This window comes from Helianthus annuus, chromosome 9, assembly GCF_002127325.2.
Source record: "Helianthus annuus cultivar XRQ/B chromosome 9, HanXRQr2.0-SUNRISE, whole genome shotgun sequence".
NCBI lineage: Eukaryota > Viridiplantae > Streptophyta > Magnoliopsida > Asterales > Asteraceae > Helianthus > Helianthus annuus.
In genome coordinates this window covers 131,863,727-131,872,742 of record NC_035441.2, presented here as the reverse complement: position 1 = coordinate 131,872,742, position 9,016 = coordinate 131,863,727, and positions in this window count along the sequence as shown.

Sequence of the window (9,016 nt, the reverse complement as noted above, 5' to 3'; positions counted from 1 at the left end):
TATTACATGGAAAATTATAAATTTGACTACCTTCTTATTTGGATAGTCATTTTTCATCAACCTTGAAAATATTAATCGTTACATATAATGGCTGTTTCCCTTAAAATTCAATGACGTCAACCAATAAGGTTATTATACCTTGACCCAAAACCGAACTTTTCTTAATCCAAAACAAAAGAATATCAAACAAAGAAAAAACGTGACTACTGTCTTTTTTTATTATTTTTTTAACGGCAAATTTGAATCACTGACGGATCACTGAAGTATTATCGTGCCATCAGCGGAGCCATCCGGTCATATCCATCTTTACTAGACAATAATGCCTATACATCAATTCAGAAGGAAACCCAATAAATATGGGAAAACCCCCCTGTGACTACTATTTTTCTAATCACATGGACTTACTATTCGTGTAGTTACACGTTAACTGCTTCACCACACGTGTACTAGTGCACATCAGCTATACTCCCTGTCTGTTGTTGCATCCGTCTCTCGAGAGACTTGGCACTCTCGGCTGGGACATCCTTCTGATGATGTGTTGTCTCGTTGTTCATTTTACATTTGAAAAATAAAACCACAAATAACCATTGTACTTCTTGTAGTATTTCTAAATCAACCAGATTACCTTTTATATCTATTGTATCACATTCGACTATGCCTTTACATATTATACATTGTGATATTTAGGGTGCTTCCTTAACTATGTCTAGATATGGTTATAGATATTTCATCAGTTTTATTGATGATTTTAGTCGATTTAAATGGTTGTATCATTTGACTTATCGTTCTCAAGCGGTTGATTACTTTCAGCATTTCTAACCACGAGTTGAGAACCTTTTCTCTTGTACCATGAAACATCTTCAATACTATGGTGCTTCTGAGCTCATTTATGGTTCTGTGTCTCAATTTCTTTTAGATTTTGGTATTGCTTACAGAATCTCATGTCCCTATACTCCTCAACAGACTGGGGTTGTTGAGCAGAAAAGTCACCATCTTTCTGAGGTAGCTCGAGCCTTATTGTTTCATGCTCGATTACCAAAGAAATTATCGTATGATGCATATGCTGCTTTTCTTATCAACCGATTACCATCACCGGTTCTTCATCGCTCTTCTCCCTACGAGATTTTATTTGGTGTTCGTCCAGATTATTCTATTCTTCACACATTTGGGTGTTTGTGTTATCCGTTTTTTTTGATAATCGGATGGATAAACTTTCACCCAAATATGCTCCTTGTATCTTTGTTGGTTATGCTTTTGATCATCTTGGTTATCTCTAATATGACCCTGATACTTCTCGTACATATACGTCTAGACATGTTCGTTTTCATGAGACGGTGTAAGGGCATAAACTAGTGTAGGTTTACGTTTGTCTTGCTTTACTTGTTTAGTTTGGGCTAATATAGAATAGTGGGCTTGGTTGGTGGTTTAAGGGCCGATTGGGTTAGGGCTTGGCCTATTGTATTAGGGCATCCTATGTACTTATAAATAGGATGTTCCTCATCTAGTTTTGGTTGTTGATTCTTGATCAAACTTAGTGTTATTAGCGTGCGAGTACCAGACGATCCTTGTGATCGTGTGCTCTTGTTTCGAACAATTTGGGACTTTTTTTCAGGCATTCGAAGAGATACGAAGGTGATGTGGCTTGGAGTTGACAGTTTACAAAGAAATAGGGTGAGTAAAAATTTCCTATTTTCTTCGTAAATCTAAAGCTTGTGCGTAAACAGGCTCGTGTGTGATGGAGTTTTGTCACGTGTGTTTGTGTTTTTAATCGAGTATTGATGTGATGAAGTTGATTTCTCGGGTGACGGCTAGTTAAAGATTGAGCCTTATTAAGTTGCTGTTTAGAGTAGAGAAGATTGGTTTCTTGGTCCCTCTTCCAAGACGGTTGCTAGTCTGTTCTCGAAATAATGTGGTGCTTCTTGATTTGAGGTGAAGACCGGAGATGAAAGCCATCACGGATTCAATGGATTCGAGAAGATAGGATATTGTATAACAATCCTCAAGAAAACCGACACCCTCGTAATTTTTTCCGACACCCTAAAAATATTTAAAATATCCCAATATGTCCTAAAATTCACCCTGTATGTGAAAACCGAGCCCAAAATCCATTATGCCATTAAAAATAAAATAAAAATCAAAATTTTAAGTTGAGGCGGGCCGCGTAAGCCACACCTCAACCTTACGCGGGCCGCGACAGGGTAAAAAGTGGCGCAACCCTGGGCCGCCACGTGGCCCAACACATGTCGAGCCTACTAGCTGATCCGGATGGGCTACGCTTTGACCGGGGTTTGACGCGGGCCGCGTAGGCCCTGTGCTTGTGTTACGCGGGCCGCGAGAAGACCAGACTCAACAACTATATAAGCAGGCCATCGGATTTCATTCGAATTCGTTCAAAATTTCTTTCTCAATCTCAATTTCTGAATAGTAGGTTTTATACACGGGTATTATACCCCCCCTAATTAGCGAGGTTCTGCTACGATGTAAGTATCATAACCCCTGGAGACATATTAGATACTCTGCCCGATTGATCTAGTGTTCCGTAACGGCTGTCGTGGTTCTACCCGACGTAGTCGTTGGAATGCCGTCTCGGGGAGGGTATTACTAATGTTAAAATGGGTTATTATACTAACACGCGTGCATTTGTGTAATTTATAGATTATCATCAGGAAACCCTTACGGATAATCTAAGACAACAATGTGAGTTTATCCTCTTTTTGTAAACCTATTTTGTGAACTGTTTTTACAAAACCTTAAATATTTTTCCATGCGAATAGCAGTTATTGAGTATTTGTAAGAATACAATTATAGTAGGTAAATTTGGGGTTTTGTATACAAAATTTGTTACCACCTGGTAAAGGAGTAACATGACCATAAGTCGGAACGACAGTACCGTGTGGTGGTAATTGATATAACTTGGAAACAAATGTAATTGCGGATGCGCCCTCAATACTGTACAATGGTTTTTATTTAAACTTGATTAAACTGGGATTCACTCACCAGTATTTCCCACTGACAAATGTTTTTAAAACGCGTTTCAGGTAACAAAATGTGAAAGCCAAATAGAAGCCTGCTGGACAGCACTGAAGGCTTGGAAAAGTGGCAATAAAGTTACCTAAGAATAAAATAGGGTGTATCCCTATGAAGATATGTGTACTGAAAAACTTGGGTTTTACCCATGTGTTTAATGTTATGGAAATGTGGTATTTTACTCTGATAAAATATTTCCTAACTACGGTCCTGATGAAAATTTCTGCTGCCAAATTAGACAATAACAGGATACCACCGAAACTGGCTCGCGGCCGCCCGTTTCCGGGAATTAGGGATCGGGGGTTGCGACAGATTGATTCATGAAGATTCGTGACGAGATGAGATCATACATGAAGGGTTGAAGACTTTTGATCAAGATGGTGGATGTACTTTTACAAAGTTCAGTTTGTTATTAACTTATCGAACTTACTTCATTTCTTTACGGAATTTGAAGTGTTCATTGCTGGGTTAGATTAGAAAAACAAACTTTGTGCAACTCTCACAAACCCTAGGAATTCCAATAGTGTGTGCATATTCTAGAGAGAAAGAGAAAGTGACTATGTGTTAGTGAGAGAAAGCTAGGTTTAGATCTTTGTGATCTAAACCAACTTGTAGATGATGTATACTCTTTCGGTTTATGTAATCTGTGATGAATGATTCAATAATAAAGGGTTTCATCTTCTACATCTTTCTATCTTTTATGTTTTTGATGTTTCACGTCTTGAATCAAGTGCATTAATCGGGATTAACAGGGATTAATCAGATTGAGATTTTTATATGTAATTTTTAGTTACATATACACACATATACACTTTTATATGTAGTTTTTTTTAAAGTAGACATGTTTTAACCCCTCATTGACCATTTTTTAAAGTATTTGGAAGAAATTTATAAGGTTTGGTCGAAATTTGGCTAGTGTTTAGCCAAAATTTTGCCAGAATAGGACCGCCATTGACCGCCTAGAGATAAATCGGCCATTAATCGGTGAACCTCCGATTAGTGATTAATCGGCGACTAGTCTGGATTTTTACAACCATGGGTATAGTAACATCGACTTTGGTAGACACACAACATCTATTCAAATATAAGGCTATAAGGAGTGGTGCCCGGCATAGGGGCGGCATCAAAGTTGGAGCTCCAAGTGGGACGACAACACCACTCCGGGGTGGTCCGGCATGGCCACAACGTGGCACCGACGACATGTTCTCGCCGTTCATGACGCAACAAAAATGGAGCTCCTCTCTCTCTTCAACCCCATCTCTCTCTTCAACCGGGTCATCCTCCATTCCCCCGCTACATCCTCGCCGGTTCATCCTCCAACTTGGGTGACGTGGCCGCCTACGTGGAGCTCCATCCTCAAGGATGGAGTAGCACCACTCCTTATAGCCTAAGGGAGGACAGAGTGGAGTGCGTGGTGTGTTCGATGAAGTACAATCCCAGGTGGAGTTCAATCCGGGGTGGGAACACGACCCTGGGAAATCCGATGACCCCGAAAATCGATGATACATTAAAGGGAAACTGGGAAATGGCGAATGTGTGCGCCTTTGAGTGTTTCATCTATGCGATATGAGTGTGCCCTTCAGTGTTTTATCTCCACCGAGAAACCACCTTTGTTTCATCTCCACCAAAGTGAAACTCACCACTTTCTAGGTTTAGGGTCAACAGTGGAAGTTGGGATGGGTAAAATGAAATTATTTCGTATTCGCAAAAGGACCCCTCAAGTTTACTTTAGTTTTTAATTAATACTAGTGTGTGTCCAGCGCTAAGCATGTGAAGTTGCCGGGCTTAGGGCGGCGACGGGCATGGGGGGTGGGGAGTTTGTATGTATAGGTATATGTGAGAGAAGGAGAGAGGAAGTGGGGGCGTCGAGTTCGGCTGGTGGGAGCCGAAGTTGCCGGGCTTAGGGCGGCGACGAGTATGGGGGGTGGGGAGTTTGGGGCGGCGGCGGGAGTTTGGGGCGGCGGCGGGAGTTTGGGGCGGTTAGTCTTAAAAAAACCATTTTAGAACGTTATAAGCTTATAATATGTATATTATTAATTATCCCTATAACATTTTCAAAGACGCATGAACAGGAATTTTAATACTATTTTAAATATTTTTTTTTGCCTATTGGTCCCTTATGTTTTTTTCTCTTTGGCTCCTTTAGGTTTCAACTTTTGTTGCTACATTCCTTCTTCTTTGTTAATATACTTAGAGTAAACTGCAATTTTACCCCTTGAGGTTAGGGGTCATTGGTATGTCAACCCCCCCTAAGGAAATAATTGCAATTTTACCCCCCACTGTTTGCTCTTATGTCGCATGTTTACCCCCCGGCGTCAAAGTGGCTAACAGATCTGTTAACTCTAAGTTGAAATGACTATATCACCCTTACATTTTACCCCCCAACATTCCTGTTAAGTCGCACAATTACCCCCCACTGGTAAATTACTAATTTGTCCTTTGTTATTACCCCCTGTACTTTGTGTTAAGACACAACATTACCCCCTGCAACTTCCAAAACCCTTCCCGCCAAAATCAAATACCTGTTCTATGATTCTATAATAAAAAATCTGAACCTTTTCTTTGATCTGAAACCAAATTCTAATATTTGAACACGTAATCTGAAACCTAACAATCATACCTGTTCAAAAATCTGAAACTTAACAAGCAAAGACTCCAAAACTGGTAAATTACTAATTCTGAACCTGTTCTATGCATCTGTTATAAGAACTGCAGGTCCAATGTGAACAAATCACACTCCGATACTTGCTGCAGATATATTGATACAGTTAGTTCACATTTATATCAAATATCATCCAATATCATAGTTCACATTTATATCAAATCAGTTATTTCTATAAGGTGTTCAAAAATCAACAAAAAATGTGAAACCTAACAAGCATACCTGTTCAAAAATCAAGCATACCTGCTGCAATGTGTTCTATACTCAAAAAATAAAGCATACCTGCTGCACTAACAACCACATTCAGACATTGTAACTCACATTCAGACATTGTAACACATTCAGACAACGTGTTCTAGAATCTGATTAGAACTTATGCACATGCAAACTGTCATTTTAGAACTTATGCACATGCAAACTGTCATTTTAGAACTTAGGCACATACAACAACTGTGATCAACCAGTGTCATTTTAGAACTTATGCACATGCAAACTGTCATTTTAGAATCTGATTAAGCACACTTATGCCCAAACTGTGATCAACCAGTGTGTGTTATTTACAACCTGCAAATGCACATGAAACTGTCATCTACATGAGTCTGCTGCCCACTTATGCCCAAACTGATTAAGCACACTTATGCCCACACTGTCAGAATCTGATTAAGCACACTTATGCCCAAACTGTCATCTTCAGGACTTATGCCCCAACTGTAATGCAAACTGTCATCTTCAGGACTTATGCAAACTGTCATTTTAGCATCAGGTTACTAGCCTACAACCTGCAAATGCACATGAGTGTGCTGCTAATTTTGATCAAACATAATGTCAACAAGCTTAGTACCAGGTAAACAAGCTAACAATATACCCAAAACCAAGCTAACAACATACACAAAAGCTTTTAGACAAAAGCTAAATAAGTTAAGTTAGGTTAACCTACATATTACACAAAAGGTTCGATTAAGTTAAGTTAACCTACATATTACACAAAAGCTAAATAACTACTAGAGTAAACATCCGCTCAACTCTCCGGTGGTAGATAGAAGTTGAGGACAGGCCTCCCAAACACAGAGACCACCAGGTGGACCACCAAAGATGAGCTTGATAAGCTCATCGTCAGGTCAATTGTAAAAAAACCAACAGTGAACCAAATCAGACCCTAAACCCCGTTTATAACATGATAATGACTAAATCTGACCCTGATTAACTAACATTGGCCGATTATACCTTTGGTGTGGCGGATGAGATAGCGGATTAGCCAACAAAAGACCGACATTCAGACTGATCTGAAGATAGCGGCAGTGGTTGTTGTGACCGGAGGAGAAGAATGATCGAGGAGAAGAATGATCGGACGAGTTGATGTCGTTGGAGAGACACTGATCGCCGCCGGAGAAGCCTGTCGCCGGAGAAGAAGGTTGAAGGACGATGGTGGGAAGGTGGGGGGGGGGTAATTATGCTTTGTTATATTACTTATAGGGGGTGTTGTAGAGAAGAAGCTTGACATTAGTAGCAAAATGACAATTTTACCCTTTGACCACCAGGTTATAATGTTGACTGTTAAGCCACTTTGACACCGGGGGGTAAACATGCGATATAAGAGCAAATAGTGGGGGGTAAAATTGCAATTATTTCCTTGGGGGGGGGGGTAGACATGCCAATGACCCCTAACCTCAGGGGGTAAAATTGCAGTTTACTCATATACTTATTATTTTTCTATTTACCCCCTCCCCCGAGAGAAAGGCAGATGAAAAAGAAAAGGGAAGTGCAACAACTTCTTTTCATTTTTGCTAGCCCCTTTATTTTGTAATTAGTAATTTTAGCCCTTACTCTATTTTACATGTTATACAAACTAACCCCTCTAATTTTCAACATTCTATCTTTACCCATATATCACATATAATATACGTTTTTAACCAATTAAGTCTTTTACTAACTTAATTTTCGTTCAATAACTTTCGTTCGCTATTTTTTTTAAAAGCTAATTTGTCGTTGTCTTTAAAAACTTTGTAAAACCTTTTTTACTCCCTCAAGTCTCTAAAGTTTCGAGCTTACACCTACAAGTTACATTGAGATCATGAAATACGTCTAAACGCGCTTTTCCATATTTTTAACGCATTATGTAATGATTGGACTGATACATTCGATATTTGCGATGTACCCGAGCCGCAACGTGATATTTAGTCCCTTATATGTTATTTCTCTTTGGCCCCTTTAGGTTTGAACTTTTGTTGCTCCAGTCATTCTTCTTTATTAATATACTTATTATTTTCTATTCCCCCCCCTCCCAAAAAAAAAAAAAAAGAAAAAGAAAAGGGAAGTGCAACAACTTCTTTTCATTTTTGTTACCCCCTTTATTTTCGTAATCAGTAATTTTAACTCCTACTCCATTTTACATGTTATACAAACTAACCCCTCTAATTTAATTTGCAACATTCTAACTTTAACCATGTATCACATATATACGTTTTTAACCTATTAAGTCTTTTACTAACTTAATTTTCGTTCAATAACTTTCGTTAACTAATTTTTTTAATAGCTAATTTGTTGTTGTCTTTAAAAACTTTGTAAAATCTTTTTTACTCCCTCAAGTCTCTAAAGTTTCGAGCTTACACCTACAGGTTACACTAAGATCATCAAATACGTCTAAACGCGCTTTTTAATGTTTTTAGCGCATTACATAACGATTGGACTAATATATTCGATATTTGCGATGTACCCGTGCCGCAATATTCTTTTGGACATATTAGTACTTTATTTTTTGGTTTCTTTTTTCGGTTGCTATAGTGAGTATCAGTACTGTAACATCCCAGTGTTTCGAAAGTCAAAGTCAAAGTCAAGATTGAAGTCAAAGGAAGAAAAGATCGCTAATTGTGATCTGTCATTCCTTGCTCAATTACTGTTTTGACTTCTTTGACTGTAGTTAGTCTATTTTTATGTTTTTATGTTTTTACGTTAGTTGTATTGTGTGGAATAAATAACTACAATCGAAGCAATCGAATGTTTACCGCTACGAAACGCTTTACGAATGTGAATAATAGGAAGTAACAATGCGATAAAGTCAATTGATCAATAATCGAACTAATCTAGTCATCATCGAGCTCGAAACTCGAATTACGCAACTTTGGTGTTATTATACGTGTGTGTGTGCCTTATGTGTTACTTGTGCATGTTTACTTTATGTTATGTGTGGTGATCAATCGAATCGCAATCGAAACTCAATCGAACTCAATCGAAACGAATTATGATAATTGGTGGCGAAAAGACAGCGCGAAATATAGATGCTTGTATGTTAGATATAGTAGTTGGGATTAAAAGTAATTTGAATAGGAA